The sequence below is a fragment of the Dermacentor variabilis genome, chromosome 2, assembly GCF_050947875.1.
Source record: "Dermacentor variabilis isolate Ectoservices chromosome 2, ASM5094787v1, whole genome shotgun sequence".
NCBI classification, from domain to species: Eukaryota; Metazoa; Arthropoda; class Arachnida; order Ixodida; family Ixodidae; genus Dermacentor; species Dermacentor variabilis.
Genome location: NC_134569.1, coordinates 247,097,883 through 247,114,668, shown reverse-complemented (window position 1 = coordinate 247,114,668; position 16,786 = coordinate 247,097,883). Strand labels below are relative to the sequence as shown.

At 47.0% G+C, this 16,786-nt stretch overlaps 1 non-coding gene across 1 annotated transcript; it reads right to left on the bottom strand.

Moving 5' to 3' along the window:
- Window positions 1–1,001: 1,001 nt before the first annotated feature.
- Window positions 1,002–1,074, bottom strand: TRNAS-CGA (transfer RNA serine (anticodon CGA)). The gene has a single exon. It is a non-coding gene; the product is annotated as a tRNA-Ser (tRNA).
- Between the last annotated feature and the right edge of the window lie 15,712 nt (window positions 1,075–16,786).

Sequence of the window (16,786 nt, the reverse complement as noted above, 5' to 3'; positions counted from 1 at the left end):
CAGCCAAAGAATGGATAAGCATACCGCCACCTGTTAAAGCTCCGACGCCCAAAGAACCGGAAACCTTGCCTCCGCCTGTTCAACCACCGACAACCCATGAGCAGGACAACTTGTGCACGCAGTCAAGCGCTTTGGTAGCGGAGAGCAGGTCTCACACATGACATGTGTGAACAGTGGAGTGAACTTGACCGTATCTACTACTACCACACAATCTGATGCCTGTCTTTACGCCTGCAGTGAATGTGGAACTTTCTACAATAGATTTATTGCCGCGTTTTCCAAAAATAACCTAGTTGTACGCAAATGGGTGCTTCTTGTTTTCAATATTGCCATTCGAATTGGCAGTACCTGCGAACTGTGAAGGTGGCCTCTGAGGCTGCGGTACTGCCGCATCGATATAGAGTAGTGAACAAAAATATATGATACTTTATCCTTTGGAAAATTCATTACATGCTTTGAAAAGCCCCCAAATGCTGTTTCATTTTCTTTAATGTCAAACAGAATGGCAACCAGACAATACTGTTTGTAGACCAAGGAGCACAAATGGGTAGCATTTTGCTGAGTGAAACTTTCATGAACTTCGCAGTTTCCGTTCTGTTGATTTCTTGAGCTCATTGTTGCCTATCTTCTCGTGTTTGTCTGCCAGTGGATGTGTGTGTTTTTCTTCTCCGCATTTAAGCTGTTGTTATATAGACCTGCAATAACATGACAAGCTTCTCCCTCAGCGGACCTGCCCAGTTATAATTAAGATTTATCGCATCAGAGCACACTTATATTCTGGTAAAGGTTTATGTATACAGCTTTCACCTATGCTTTCTTGTAATACGCAACATGTCTGCCTGAAGGGCCAGCTGCCGCATGAACAACATAACATGCTAGCATATCATAAGAAGCCAACAAACACTGACACCAAGGACAACATAGGGGAAATTACTTGTGCTTAATAAATGAAATAAAGAAACAATAAATTATTGGAAATTAAAGTGGATGAAAAAACAACTTGCCGCGGGTGGGAACCGAACCCACAACCTTCGCATTTCGCGTGCGATGCTCTACCAATTGAGCTACCGCGGCGGCGTTTCCCCATCCACTTTCTTGGGTATCTATGTGTACTAGTAGAACCCTGGGAGTGTTAGCCAGCGCCACCACTCACACACTTGGCGGCGGACGCGGAACGTCGTTTTTGCCGCAGGCGTCACGAGAACGTGATCTTTTTTGGGTGAAGGCAACTGGTCAATAAACCCGCATTAGCTACCTGAAGGCCTCAATGTTGCTGGATTCGAGACCCTCGTTATGTTATAAACAAGAAGAAAGGGGGTTAACCGAGGGGCCCGATTTTTATTAGTCATGTCGTAAGAAGCCAACAATCACTGACACCAAGGACAACATAGGGGAAATCACTTGTGCTTAATAAATGAAATAAAGAAACAATAAGTTATTGGAAATTAAAGTGGATGAAAGAACAACTTGCCGCAGGTGGGAGCCGAACCCACAACCTTCGAGTTTCGCGTGCGATGCTCTACCAATTAAGCTACGGCGGCGGCGTTTCCCCATCCACTTTCTTGGGTATTTATGTGTACTAGTAGAACCCTGGGAGTGTTAGCCAGCGCCACCACTCACAGACCTAGGCGGCGGACGTGGAACGTCGGTTTTGCCGCAGGCGTCACGAGAACGTGATCTTCTTTGGGTGAAGGCAACTGGTCAATAAACCCGCATTAGCTACCTGAAGGCCTCAATGTTGCTGGATTCGAGACCCTCGTTATGTTATAAACAAGAAGAAAGGGGGTTAACCGAGGGGCCCGATTTTTATTAGTCATATCATAAGCAGCCAACAAACACTGATACCAAGGACAACACAGGGGAAATTACTTGTGCTTAGTAAATGAAAGAAAGAAACAATAAATTATTGAAAATTAAAGTGGATGAAAAAACAACTTGCCGCAGGTGGGAGCCGAACCCACAACCTTCGCATTTCGCGAAGGTTGTGGATTCGGCGCCTAGGTCGTCCGCCGCCTAGGTCTGTGAGTGGTGGCGCTGGCTAACACTCCCAGGGTTCTACTAGTACACATAAATAACCAAGAAAGTGGTTGGGAAACGCCACCGCGGTAGCTCAATTGGTAGAGCATCGCACTCGAAATGCGAAGGTTGTGGGTTCGGCTCCCACCTGCGGCAAGTTGTTTTTTCATCCACTTTAATTTCCAATAATTTATTGTTTCTTTCTTTCATTTATTAAGCACAAGTAATTTTCTCTATGTTGTCCTTGGTGTCAGTGTTTGTTGGCTTCTTTCGATATGACTAATAAAAATCGGGCCCCTCCGTTAACCCCCTTTCTTCTCGTTTATAACATGCTAGCAAGAATTCAAGAGGCTATTGCCTTATACAGGCTATCGGTCTAGCGTTACGCAGCGTCAACTATCTGAATAGTTTACCTGACCGGACCCAACATGCAAAATATGCTGTCTTTTTGTTCACTACTCGATGTCAGACGAATAGCATAGCACGTGAGTACAAAGAGCGCTTCTGTTCCAGAACTCGCCGTTTGTGCACGATCTTGCTTGAAATGACGACGGTAGCTAGCTCCGCGAGGTGGTCAAACTCGTTGCACACATCGCTACGAGGGACTGGCAATAAAGCAGACAGTTTTAAAGGTGCCTTTAATAACCTGTTATATTCAAAATAAGATCAAATATCAGAGCATAAGAGAAATAAATGTAGAAATGAGAAGCCTACAATAAATTTTAATGTCAAGTATTTGAAAATTAAGAAATAACATGAAAGAAATAATAGACAATATTTGAAATTAAAGTAGTCATTTGGTCTTCCCAATAAGGAAGTAAATTGTAATAAAAGCGTCCCTATGGCTCTATCCCAGCCAAGACACCTAAAGGAGGAAAGTGACTGGCAAATCTAGTGAAAGCCCAAGTTGAACTTCTAAACGTTTTCTTCGTCTTGGAAATCGGCAGTCGGATAGAATAAAATTCTCGCTTGTTTTATGTACATGGCCTAGTAAACGTACAGGGGATAAAGCCAGGCAAGCACTGGTACATAAATCTTCAATAGCGACATACAGATGGCGCAGTTTTACAAAACAAAAAAACTTCCTTGAGGTGCACGTTTTTTATTCCACGCAAAGCACAAATATAGAAAGCCAGGAAAGAATGTAAAAAATTTCGGGGAATTTTGAGGTAAGGAGAAGTTCCCGTGTACTTCGCGTGTGTTGCATAACCCGAAGTAGGCAAAACAGAGATGACAGGGCCATCCGTGAATGCTCATGCGAGTGGGTCCACCATTTAATTGAAGTAGAATCCGTGGTTCCTTGGTATTCAAATCGGTGGAAGTGTGCTGGAGCCATTGAACGAAATGCTCAATGAATTGGCGAACTTGGGGATGCGGTAAGTGCTGTGCGTACAGAAAGTCGGTCACTATGGCAGCTAATGAAGAATTTCGGAAACGTTTCCGTAATGCTAATACAGTCGCTAGTAGGTCTGCCTGAAATATGCGTGTGAAGTCCCAAAGACCCTGACCACTGGCCCGATGCCCATCTGCTTCGCTGTCACCATCTATGGTGCGCTCTCTGCTGAGGCCCAGGTAGCAGTGCTGCTATATATAGCTCGTTCTTTGAACAGTAGTAGTTGCACGAAACAACGATGACACAGCAATCACACAGTAATGTAGAGCGGGTCAGGTAATCAGTTTGAAGAGCAGGCGAGACAACCTGAGTTAAGCAGGAACAAGCACCGGTTGGCGAAGACTTACGCGCTGCTCACCATTATTGTGGCACAGCTACCGAGCCCACCGACTGGGCCCAGTAACGAAGCAACGATGACACACTAATGAAACAAACAGCGCGTGAAGAAATACATGAACAGTTTAGTCGGCCATGCACTGTTTCAGTAGATGAAATTTATTGGCAGACAAGAATGGCAGCAATAAATTTTGGTTGAAGGAACGTTTTCTACAGGGCGTATTTTTTAGCTGCACCATTTTTTTTAAAAGCGCCTGTCTATTCTAACCTTTGATCTAAATTATTCGATGCGGCGCCAATTATTACTACCTGAAATCAATATGTCTAACTGAAGATTCAACAAAATTACGCAAATTAGCTTTTTACTTATCTATATAACAGAACATTTATCAATGTATGAAATGTAGCTACTCATTATGCACGAAATATCGACTTAGATCGAATTTTCAGGACTACAGCAGTTGCAATATATAAATTTTCATAGTTCCCGACGAAGGGGTATTGGCGTTCCACTTACTTTTGTGCTTCCATGTCGAAGACACGAATTTATTAAAGAGTAAGTGGATCAATAGTAAATCTTTATCGCAAATTTGACGGCGCATATTTCGGAACCGGTGCCATCCTCATTATCAGTTCTATGTCGATATGCCTTGCATACTCAATAGCTGGAATTCGTAGATTGAAATATGTGCCTTGAACTAATTTATTAAAAAGGTAATTAGCTTAATTATTTAATTTTATTCCATTATCGATTTATCGTAGAAGTAATGGTCGCATCATCGAGTAATCTAGATTAATTGTTTGAATTCCGCTACTTGCCACAGGCAATATTTAAAATTTGGTGGAGCTAAAAAAACACTCTCTATGTTGATGAAACAGGAGAATCAATTAACGTCAGATTAAACGTACATCGCGCGGACACAGCTAAATAGCTTCCCAAAGCCGTCGCCGAGCATTTAAACCAACCAGGTCATAACTTTGAAGAACTTAAACTCTACATCTTACAGTCAAATTTCCGTTCTGAACCAGAAAGAAAACACCGAGAATTATACCTTATTCATAAGTTCAAGACATTGCAACCAATAGGCATAAGCGTTTCAAAAGGAACTTTAGAATCTATTCGCTATGCTAAATTTCAAGCTATAGACAACAAGACTTATCTTGGATTCTTAGCTTTTCCTTTCTCGTTTTTTTTTCCTTTTTTCCCCTTTTCCTTCCTTTTTTTTCTTACAGCCGACGTATCAGACGCTGTTGACATGCCGGCGAACACGCGGGCGTAGACAGGTGATTGACAGATGGCCGGGTCACTGACCTTGTGCGCAGCGCTCCTTTATCCTCATATAGACATGCTAACACACCTTCGCTCGATAACGCGCCCACCCGTCTTACGCTCTCTCCTCTTTAGAAGAACGCCATGTATATATATTGTCGCGAGGAAAGCATATGTCGCCAAGAAGAAGACAAGTCCAATGGTCGAAACATTGGCTCCTGCTTTCACCTTGTTCTCGTTTTGCTCACTCTCTATGTCGGTATTGTTGTGGGCTCAAGAGTCAAGACACGTACGATACTCACGAGTCGAAACATAGAAGGACACGTTAGGCGCACTAAAAAACGTAATTCCTTCACAGAGAAAAAAAAAAGAAAATAGAACATTGTGTGACAGTAACCGTAGATCGCCATTTCCTAGTGCACACTTGGAACCCTGGCAGCGCTGTCCCACGGGTGCATGAACAAATTTATGCACACCTAATAAAATAGTCCTACGGCTACCACCATATATGGAACCCTTAACTTCTTATGCGCAAGAAAGGGGCTCATTCTTTGGTGCCTGTATGTTTTACTTTTTATTTCAGACATGATTTGTTGGACCATACACCGTGGTACCCTAAATTTTGTGCTGATAACTGTTAAACTGTGATAACTGATCAAGTAAAGTAGAAATAATTATGCAGAGAGTCTTTCAAAATTCTCATGTGAAACTTCAATAGAACCACCTCACGAAGCATGATTATTGATTATTGTGTTCGATCAGGTTTTTGGTGCAAGCAAGCAGGTCTGGTCATGCGCCTTCAACTGGCGTTCAACATTTACGGGTTGTGCGCAGTACATTTATAGTAATCTACAGCAATGTAGAGTGTTTATTAGTATCGTACTGCAATGAATAAGGATATTTGCACAGGTGGTGCTGAAGAAGTAAGTGCTCAGACTGCTTGTGAAACTTCTGCCGAAGGCGGGACTGTAATGGACTGCGTGCTCTCCTATTAGCGAATACGCCACGCGAGGGGAAGAATTGCTAGTAATAAATTCTACGTACGCTGTCGAAACTCTGACGAATAAAAGCTACCCACGACGGGAGAAAATACAGGTTCAGCGCATATTTGTCGAGCAGAATCATCCAAACAACAAGCGCTCCTGAGCATGTACTGATATTTGAGATTTTCCTACGTAACAGTATTTGCGATGACCAAGAGGCGAACAGTGGGAACACCACGACGACGATTAGAGGCTAGCGTGGGCTGTTGCCCTTGGCCAAGTGCGGCATATATTCTTGTAAATATACTTGTATACAGCTTTTACTCTGCGTCTTCCTATGTAACATATCTGGTGGATGTGGAAGTTCCCAGTACCTCGTCATGGAGCTTCGCAGTGGACGGTACGTCGAGCCTTCCTTCATGGCTCCCGGCGACGACAACTCGACTCCGCCAGCTCCGACACCTGCTGCCACTTCGACGACGTACATCACTCTACCCGCTCCCCGTGATCCTGGCCTATTCTCGGGCAAAGGTGGCGAATACGTCGATCACTGGATCAGCCTGTACAAACACGTCAGCCACAATAACTGGTGGGACCCTACTATCATGCTCGCTAACGTAGTCTTTTACCTCGGTGGCACACCTCGAGGTTGGTTTCGGACGCACGAAGATGAGCTCACCAGTTGGGATTCACTTCAGCAAAAGATTCGAGAGATGTTCGGCAACCCCTACGGTCACCAACTTGCCGCGCAGAAGGCGCTTTCCGGCTGCGTGCAGAAGTCAACAGAGCCCTATGTCACGTACATTCAGGACGTCTTGGCTCTGTGCCGCAAAGTTGACGCACACATGACTGAGTCAGACAAGGTTTCCCACATCCTCAATGGCATTGCCGACGACGCCTTCAACTTGCTCGTTGTCAACAACGTGGCGACGATGGATGCAGTTCTAAAAGAGTGCCGCCGCCTGGAACTCGCTAAAAGCCGACGTATCGACCAGCAGTTTGCCCGTCTGCCTAACGTCACAGCGACATCTTCCCAACAATCGTGATGCTACTAGGATCGTCCGGCGTGAGATCGAGGCCGCCTACACAGCTTCCTTCGACTCCAGCTCCTCCAACGCACCTGCTGTCACGGTTTCCCTGATCCAGGCAGTTGTCCGCCAGGAATTGCCAAACATGGGTCTGCACACCATGTTCTCGGCCCATCGCCCTGATACCAATCCGGCTTCTTCGACTCCGCCCCATCCTGCATCTTATTACCCACCACGTTTCTGCGACCCATCTGCATGGCACACTGCTGACGACAAGCCCATTTGCTTTCACTGCCGTCGAATCGGGCACATTTCTCGGCACTGTCGCAGTCGCTGGAGTTCCCCGACCCGGTCTACTTATAGTGCCTACTCTCGCCTCCCAAGTCGCCCTTCTCGTCCCTATGCCGCACGCTCCGATAATGCCGCCGCTGATTGTCCTGCACCGAACCGCCCCTATTCTCGTTCGCCTTCGCCCCAACGACGACAATCTCGCTGTCCTCAACCCATCGCTCCTTTTCGCCGACTGCCTTCGCACGCCGTTCCCAGCCGGACAACTAGACGATGCCGTGCCCCGAGGTGACGCTGCATTGCTCCCTACGCCGCCAAATCCTCCACTGACGTTGCCCACTCATCTGAACCTTCTTGACGTGGAAGTCGATGGTGTTTCTGTGTCTGCACTTATAGAAACTGGGGCGCACTTGTCAGTAATGAGCGCTAATTTTCGTAACCGGCTCAATAAAATAATCACGCCCGCCACGACGCCTCTTGTCCGTGTCGCCGATGGCGGAACAGCCCACATAATTGGTATGTGTTCCGCCCGCGTCTCCTTCGCCGATCGATCCACTATCGTGCTATTCAATGTCATCGCCCACTGTCCCCACAACATCATCCTCGGCTTAGACTTCCTCTCCGCACACTCTGCTCTCATCGATCGTTCTGCCAGTACTATCCGCCTTGACCTGCCTGTTCTGGATCCTGCTGAACCACACCCCAGTCGCCTCAGTTCCATCGACTTCGTTCGCTTGCCACCTCCGGCACTGACCTACGTTGACCTAGTGTCATCCCCACCAGTCCCCGACTGTCACTATAGTTATCGCGGCTCCTATGCAAGACGTCCTCCTTACACACGGGATCACAGTGCCTCATAGTTTTATCTATTACGGCGAATTGCGTCTGCCTGCCAGTGGTCAATTTCGGCTTGACGACACAAATGCTGCCACGCGGGATTTCTCTGGCCCAGCCTTGCTCATTAGAGGATCATCATCATCATCATCAGCCTGGTTACGCCCACTGCAGGGCAAAGGCCTCTACCATACTTCTCCACCAACCCCGCTCATGTACTAATTGTGGCCATGTCCTCCCTCCAAACTTCTTAATCTCATCCGCCCACCTAACTTTCTGCCGCCCCCTGCTACGCTTCCCTTCCGTTGGAATCCAGTCCGTAACCCCTAATGACCATCGGTTATCTTCCCTCCTCATTACATGTCCTGCCCATGCACATTTCTTTTTCTTGATTTCAACTAAGATTTCATTAACTCGCGTTTGTTCCCTCACCCAATCTGCTTTTTTCTTATCCCTTAACGTTACACCCATCATACTTCTTTCCATAGCTCGTTGCGTCGTCCTCAATTTCAGCAGAACCCTTTTCGTAAGCCTCCAGGTTTCCGCCCCATACGTGAGTACCGGTAAGGCGCAGCTATTATACACTTTTCTCTTGAGGGATAATGGCAACCTGCTGTTCATCATCTGAGAATGCCTGCCAAACGCACCCCAGCCCATTCTAATTCTTCTGATTATTTCCGTCTCATGATCCGGCTGCGCCGTCACTACCTGTCCTAAGTGGATGTAGTCCCTTACCACTTCCAGTGCCTCGCTGCATATTGTAAATTGCTGTTCTCTTCCGAGACTGTTAAACATTACTTTATTTTTCTGCAGATTAATTTTTAGACCCACTTTCTGCTTTGCCTCTCCAGGTCAGTGACCATGCATTGCAATCGGTCCCCTGAGTTACTAAGCAAGGCAATATCATTAGCGAATCGCAAGTTACTAAGGTATTCTTCAATAACTTTTATACCGAATTCTTCCCAATCCAGGTCTCTGAATGCCTCCTGTAAACGCGCTGTGAATAGCCTTGGAGAGATCGTATCTCCCTACCTGACGCCTTTCTTTCTTGGGATTTGGTTGCTTTCTTTATTCAGGACTACAGTGGCTGTGGAGCCGCTATAGATATCTTTCAGTATTTTTACATACGGCTCGTCTACAGCCTGATTCCGTAATGCCTCCAACACTGCTGAGGTTTCGACAGAATCAAACGCGTTCTCGTAATCAGTGAAAGCTATATATAAGGGTTGGGTATATTCCGCACATTTCTCGATCACCTGATTGATAGTGTGAATATGGTCTATTGTTGGGTAGCTGTTAGGAAATCCTGCCTCGTCCTTTGCTAGACAGAAGTCTAATGTGTTCCTTATTCTATTTGCGATTACCTTAGTAAATAGTTTGTAGGCAACAGACAGTAAGTTGATCGGTCTATAATTTTTCAAGTCTCTGGCGTCCCCTTTCTTATGAATTAGGATTATGTTAGCGTTCTTCCAAGATTCCGGTATGCTCCAGGTCATGAGGCATTGTGTATACAGGGTTGCCAGTTTCTCTAGAACAATCTGCTCACCATCCTTCAACAAATCTGGTGTTACCTGATCCTTCCCAGCTGCCTTCCTTCTTTGCACAGCTCCCAAGGCTTTCTTTACTTCTTCCGGCGTTACCTGCGGGATTTCGAATTCCTCTAGACTATTTTCTCTTCCATTATCATCGTGGGTGCAACTGGTACTCTATAAATCTCTATAGAACTCCTGAGCCACTTGAACTATCTCATCCATATTAGTAATGATATTGGCGGCTTTGTCTCTTAATGCATACATCTGATTCTTGCCAATTCCTAGTTTCTTCACTGCTTTAAGGCTTCCTTCTTTCCTGAGAGCATGTTCAATTCCATCCATATTATACTTCCTTATGTCAGTTGTCTTACGCTTGTTGATTAACTTCGAAAGTTCTGCCAGTTCTATTCAACATGTAGGGTTAGAGGCTTTCATACATTAGCGTTTCTTGATCATATCTTCCGTCTCCTGCGATAGCTTACTGGTATCCTGTCTAACGGAGTTACCACCGACTTCTATTGCACACTCCTTAATCATGCCCACAAAATTGTCGTTCATTGCTTCAACGCTAAGGTCCTCTTCCTGAGTTAAAGCCGAATAGCTGTTCTGTAGCTTGATCTGGAATTCCTCTATTTTCCCTCTTACCACTAACTCATTGATCGCCTTCTTATGTACACATTTCTTCCGTTCCCTCCCCAGGTCTAGGCTAATTCGAGTTGTTGTCATCCTATGGTCACGGCAGCGCACCTAGCTGAGCACGTCCACATCTTGTATGAAGCCATGGTTAGCGCAGAGTATGAAATCTATTTCATTTCTAGTCTCGCCGTTCGGGCTCCTCCAGGTCCACTTTCAGCTGTCCCGCTTGCGGAAGAATGTATTCATTACCCGCATATTATTCTGTTTCGCAAACTCTACTAATAACTCTCCCCTGCTATTCCTAGTGCCTATGCCATATTCCCCCGCTGCCTTGTCTCCAGCCTGCTTCTTGCCTACCTTGGCATTGAAGTCGCCCATCAGTATCGTGTATTTTGTTTTCACTCTATCCATCGGCGATTCCACGTCTTCATAGAAGCTTTCGACTTTCTGGTCATCATGACTGGATGTAGGGGCGTAGACCTGTACAACCTTCATTTTGTACTTCTTATTAAGTTTCACAACAAGACCTGCCACCCTCTTGTTAATCCTATTGAATCCCTGTATGTTACCAGCTATATTCTTATTAATCAGGAATCCGACTCCTAGTTCTCGTCTCTCCGCTAAGCCCCGGTAGCACAGGGCGTGCCCACATTTTAGCACTGTATATGCTTCTTTTGTCCTCCTAACTTCACTGAGCCCTATTATATCCCATTTACTGCCCTCTAATTCCTCCAATAGCACTGGTAGACTCGCCTCACTAGATAACGTTCTAGCGTTAAACGTTGCCAGGTTCATATTCCAATGGCGGCCTGTCCGGATCACTCAGTAGCATCTATTGCAGTAGACGACAATTCATCCGATCCTCTTCTAGCATCGCAGTGGGTAACTTGTACCATCGCCGACGTACAGAAAATGATTGCGCTCGACTTGCCGTCCAAGCACGCTTGTGAGCTCTAGCGTGTTCTGTTTTCCTACCACGATATTTTTCACTTCAACGATCGTCTTTTGGCCCAAACTACAACTGTTAAACATCGCAATAATACCGGCGATGCCCCTCCTATTCATTGCCGCCCGTATCGAGTGTCACCGGCTGAGCGTCAAGTTGTTCACGCAGAAGTTAGCACAATGCTTGCCATGAACGTTATTGAACCGTCATGTAGTCCAAGGGCGTCAACTGTTGTACTGGTCAAAAAGAAGGATGGCTCATGGCGCTTTTGCGTGGATTATCGGCACCTTAACAGGGTTACCAAAAAGGACGTGTATCCCCTACCTCGGATTGATGACGCCCTTGACTGCCTCCACAGTCCTCGCTATTTCTTCTCCATTCACCTTTAATCTGGCGACTGGCAGATTGCCGTGGACGATCTCGACCGCAAGAAGACTGCTTTTGTAACACCCGACGGTCTTTATCAATTCAAAGTGATGCCGTTCGGTCTGTGTAACGCCCCTGCCACTTTTGAACGCATGATGGACTCCTTTCTTCACGGTTTCAAATGATCCACGTGCCTGTGCTACTTGAACGACGCTATAGTATTCTCCCCAACGTTCGCTACGCAGCTCGAGCGCCTCTCTGCACTCCTGGACGTTTTTCGTCGAGCCGGTCTGCAACTCAACGTATCGAAGTGCCAATTCGGCCGTCGCCAGATTACCGTCCTTGGACATCTCATTGACGCGAGCAGAGTGCAACCGGACCCAGGCAAGATCCATGCTGTTACGCGCTTCCCTGTTCCGAAGTGTGTCAAGGATGTGCGCAGCTTCATCAGCCTTTGTTCGTACTTCCGCCGTTTCGTGAAAAAATTCGCCGCCATAGCACGACCACTAACCGGCCTTTTGAAGAACGATGCCTCTTTCCAGTGGGGAAAGAGGCATCTTTCTCGCATCTTTCTCGCATTCTCGCATTCTCGCATCTAATCGACCTTCTCACAACGCCTCCCGTTCTGGCCTATTTCGATACTTCTGCGCCTACTGAAGTCCGTACTGATGCCAGCGGTCACGGAATTGGCGCAGTACTGGCACAACGCCAGCGCGGCCACGACAGTGTTATCGCTTACGCCAGCAGGTTCCTCTCACCCGCGGAGCCCAACTATTCCATCACTGAGCGTGAGTGTCTGGCCCTAGTTTGGGAGGTTGCGAAATTCCGCCCCTACTTATATGGCCGACCCTTTTCTGTTGTCACAGACTATCACGCGCTTTGCTGGTTATGCTCACTGAAAGATGCTACAGGAAGACCTGGTCGCTGGGCCTTACGCCTCGAAGAATATTCGTATACTGTCACCTATAAATCTGGCCGACCACACAAGGACGCTGACTGCCTGTCTCGCTACATGGTAGACGAGAGTGATCTGCCTTCGCCAACATCGCCGATGAACAGTACCGATACCTATCGCTGCGAGCACTCATCGAGCGTCTGAGCTCTACACTTGCCGATGCATCTATTCGCCGATATATCCTCAAGGGCGGCATTCTGTGTCGAAGGAACTTCCTCCCTGACGGCTCTGACTTTCTTCTTGTCGTGCCAAAACATCTACGACAGACTGTGCTTTTTGAGATGCATGACGCACCCACTGCAGGACATCTTGGGGTAACCCGCACGTACGACCGCGTCCGCCGCCACTTCTATTGGCCTGGTCTCGCTCGCTCCTTCCGACGCTATGTTGCTGCCTGTGATCCCTGCCAGCGTCGGAAATAAAATCCCTTGATAATTTGAAAGTAGCGAAACTCTTTGAACTCTGCCGCCGCCGCGCGACTTCCTCGCCTCCTCCTCGCCCTTTGCGCGTTCGCCCCCTCAGTAACCAGTTTTGCCCCCGTTTTTCTGCACGACGATTGGTCTCCCTGCCGTTGCCCGTGGAAACGCGCAGATCTTGAGTTTTGCTTGTCTTTTTCTTTTTCGTTCGCGCCATTTTCCTCCTGAGCACGGCTGGCTCAGCGCTTTAGCTCGGCCTAGCGAACGTTGTATGCCGTGTTTCCTGCTCTATGTGCTAGCGCTATGCCAGGCTGTTGCACATATAACTGTAGCTAGAAGCCTGAAGATGGTTATGCCGTTTTTATGATACCACAAGGAAAGCGTGATGGCTTGCGCAGGAAGCAGTGGCTGAATGACATTGTCCGAAAGAACTTTGTTCCGAGAAAGAACAGCGTTGTTTGCGAGCTGAGGCGTCTTTCTTGTAGCTCGTAGCAAAGCATCCCGTAATGCTGCATTTTCTTTTATTCTTCCGGCCTGCTCACCAGCGTTTTTGTTGCGGTTGTCCTCAGTATGCTTAATATTCCCCTCGCACGTCGCTAACTGTTGTTATTCAGTAGGAAGTGCAGCATTATAGATTCTGCTTTGCGCCCTGAAAAAGTTAGTGGCAAGTATACTCGAGGTATTGCACGTGAAGAGCGTTAGCTAGTCAACATTGATTTTTTTTTAGTTTTAAGGCGAAAGCCTTTAGATCTCTATGTTTCAAGGTCGCGTTGTAAACTGAAAGTATCACGTGACCCAAGGAAGGCCAGAGTTGACCCAAATCATGTCCACCCCTGTATAAAAGAATGATTACCCAAGTAAATAATGAACCATTATTGATTGACATGAGGTGGATTAGGGAGGATTAATGTTGATTATAGCGCAATAAGGAAGATTAAGGTGGATTAGAGTGCTTTAAGAAGGATTAAGATGCATGAATAACGATTAAGGTGGGTGGAGTAAGATTAAGACAGATTATGGTGCATTAGGGTGCATGAACTAGTATTAGGGAGGATTAAGGTGGATAAAGTAGGATTAAGGTCGATTAATGTGAATTAAGGTGAATTAGAGTTGCTTGAGGAGAATTAAGACCGATTAGGATGGATTAGGGTATATTAAGGTGGATTAGGGACCATGGAGCTGGATTAGGTTTGATAGAGGTGTATTAAAGTAGATTGGGACTATTAAGCAGGATTAAGTTGGATTAAGGTGCATGAATAAGGATTAAGGTGGACGATTGAGGATAAGGCGGATTATGATGGATTAGGGTCGATAAAGGAGGATTAAGATTGTGTATGGTAGGCTAAGGTGCATTAGGGGCGATGTAGGTTGTTTAGGTAGTATTAAGGTGGATTGGGAGTATTAAGCTGGATGAAGGAGCATTAGGGTGGACTAAGGTGTATTAGGGTTCATTGAGTATTCATACCGATTAGTCTACCATAATACTCCTAATGTACATTGATCCACCGAATCAACATTCGTCGACCTTAATCCTCGTTCATTCACTTTAATCCACCATAATCCACGAGAGTCCTGCTTAATGCACCCTAATCCACCTTCATAGACCTTATTCTACTATAACCCTCCTTAATGCACTTTAATCCTCCTTAATCAACCCTACTGCTTCCTCATTCACTTTATTCTACCCTGATCCACTATAATCGTCCATAATTCACCTTAATCCATATTCATCTACCTTAGTCCACCCTAATTCTCCTTAGTCCACACTAATCCTCCTTAATCTACCCTTATCCTCCTTAATGCACTTTAATCCTTCTTAATCCACCCTCATCCTTCTTCAGGCACTTTAATCCACCCTAATCCACTATAATCGTCCTGAATGCACCTCAACGCACCTTCATCCACCCTAATCCACCTTCATCGAACTTAATCCAGCCTTGTCCTCCTTTATGCACCTTAATCAACTTTCATCAACTTTAATCCACCTTAACCCTCCTTAATACACCCGAATTCATCTTAATCCAATCACTAATAAATCATTAGTTTGCTAATCATTAATAATCTCCTATGCGCGGCTGCACATGATTTGGTTCGCTTCCCGCCTTCCTTCAGTCACGTGATATTTTCTGTAGCTCACAACGGGACCTTAAAACAGAGGTCTAAAACTTTCGCTTAATAAGCCACACACAAAGGGATGTGTCACAAGCAATACTAGATCAGACGCACGAAGTAAAGCATCTGATCATGTGGCAGAAAAATTGTCTGGACTATAAAACTCGCCCCAAAGCTCCCTTTACATCGGTATACCCCGTTAGTAAAGCATCTGATCATGTGGCAGAAAAATTGTCTGGAGTATAGAACTCGCCCCAAAGCTTCCTTTACATCGGTATATCCCGTTCATACGGCTTTAAGAAAAAACCAACCTCCTCATAAACGTAGCCTCCAGCATTATCGATACTATTATTAGCATTTCTCAAAATTCTCAACTCCAGTGGGGCGCGCAATTGGCCCAAAATAACACGCCTCCATAGAACCATGCGGCCCGTCCGCGGGAGCCCAGGAGGAAAAGCGCGCCGTGCGCAGCCGGCGGGCGAGGAGAATCGAGCAGGAAAGCGCCGTGAGGAGGAGAGTGTCGCTACTTTCAAATTATCAAGGGGCTTTAGTCGGAAAACACCCCAGGTGCTACGTGCCGGTCATCTCCAGCCGATCACCGTCCCTGTGGAACCGTTCTTTCGTGTTGGATTATACCTCCTAGGTCCCTTTCCCACGTCATCCTCTGGGAAAAAATGGGTAGCCGTCGCAACTCATTACGCCACCCGATACGCTATCACGCGGGCTCTGCCTACCAATTGCGCCACTGACGTCGCGGACTTTCTCTTCCGCGACATTATTTTGCTTCATGGAGCCCCGCGACCGATGCTTACTGACCGTTGTAGTAGCGTGCGGCAACCGAGAAGCCGTACTCCAGAAAACGACAGTGTCCGGTGCAGAACAAGGAATCGGCGTTTATTCTTTTGGAGAGAGAGAGAGAGAGAAGAAACTTTATTAATGAATGGCCGGCAGTTTCGTTGTGGTGGCGTCAGGTGGCAGCTCGAAGTCCTTGGACTCGGGCGGCATCTTTGGCTTGCCAGACGGCCCAGAGCTTGTCTGCCAACTCTGAACTTTTGAGAGCCGCTTCCCAGCGGCGGCGACGCCGATGGAGAAGGTCCCCGGCGGCCCCCGCAGCTGGGGCAGCGTCGGGGAAAAGCGAGCTCGAGGCTCCCCGTACTGTGGTAGCGGCCGCGATTACGGACGCGTCGCGAACGGATGTGGTCCCATTACCGTGGTTGCCGGCACATTTCCAGAGCATGTGTCACAGTGTTGCTCGCTGTCCGCAGGCTTTACAGGCATCTGTTGGACATAAACCTGGGTAGAAGTGATGTAGGACCGCGGGGCTAGGGTAGCTGTGTGTCTGGAGCAAGCGTAAAGTTACGGCCTCATTCCTGTTTAACTTGTCGTGTGGTGGCGGGAACGTGCGTCTTTGGAGTCTGTAGTGTTGGGTGAGGTCTCTGAACGTGGTCTGGCGATCGCCCCACGCCCATTGTGATTCTTGTTGCCGCATTTCTGTTGTAGTGTCCTGATCAGGCAGATCCGATGCCCCGCTCTCGGGGGCGGGGGCGGCGGCCACATAATCTGCGGCGGCTCGGCGTGTAAGACCTCGAGCCGTGACGTGGGCCGCCTCGTTGCCCGCGAGCGGGACATCGGTGTGTGCCAGGGTCCAGAGGAGGAAGACTGTAGAATTTTGGGG